The following is a 767-nucleotide window of genomic DNA, read 5'->3' on the forward strand; positions in this document are numbered from 1 at the left end:
GTCGGGCTGGGAGACGGGACGGGGCTCCCCGCCTTGCCTGGGACGGGGCTCCCCGCCTTGCCCGGGACGGGGCTCCCCGTCTTGCCCGGGACCGTCCCCGCCGCAAGGGGACAGGGATGCAAGGGACCGGGCGGAGAGCATGGGGGGAGCCTTGCTGAGACCCTGAAACACGGAAATCCCCTTTACACGAAGAGACCAATAAGGTCTGAAGGTTTTTGACCGGGCGGAGAGCATGGGGGGAGCCTTGCTGAGACCCTGAAACACGGAAATCCCCTTTACACGAAGAGACCAATAAGGTCTGAAGGTTTTTTCTTTTCTTTTCTTTTCTTTTCTTTTCTTTTCTTTTCTTTTCTTTTCTTTTCTTTTCTTTTCTTTTCTTTTCTTTTCTTTTCTTTTCTTTCTTTCTTTTCTTTTCTTTTCTTTTCTTTCTTTCTTTTCTTTTCTTTTCTTTTCTTTCTTTCTTTTCTTTTCTTTTCTTTTCTTTCTTTCTTTTCTTTTCTTTTCTTTTCTTTTCTTTTCTTTTCTTTTCTTTTCTTTTCTTTTCTTTCTTTCTTTTCTTTTCTTTTCTTTTCTTTCTTTCTTTTCTTTTCTTTTCTTTTCTTTCTTTCTTTTCTTTTCTTTTCTTTTCTTTCTTTCTTTTCTTTTCTTTTCTTTTCTTTTCTTTTCTTTTCTTTTCTTTTCTTTTCTTTTCTTTTCTTTTCTTTTCTTTTCTTTTCTTTTCTTTTCTTTTCTTTTCTTTTCTTTTCTTTTCTTTTCTTTTCTTTTCT

The sequence above is a fragment of the Chaetura pelagica genome, unplaced genomic scaffold (genome assembly GCF_000747805.2).
Source record: "Chaetura pelagica isolate M959 unplaced genomic scaffold, ChaPel_1.0 scaffold197, whole genome shotgun sequence".
Taxonomy (NCBI): Eukaryota; Metazoa; Chordata; class Aves; order Apodiformes; family Apodidae; genus Chaetura; species Chaetura pelagica.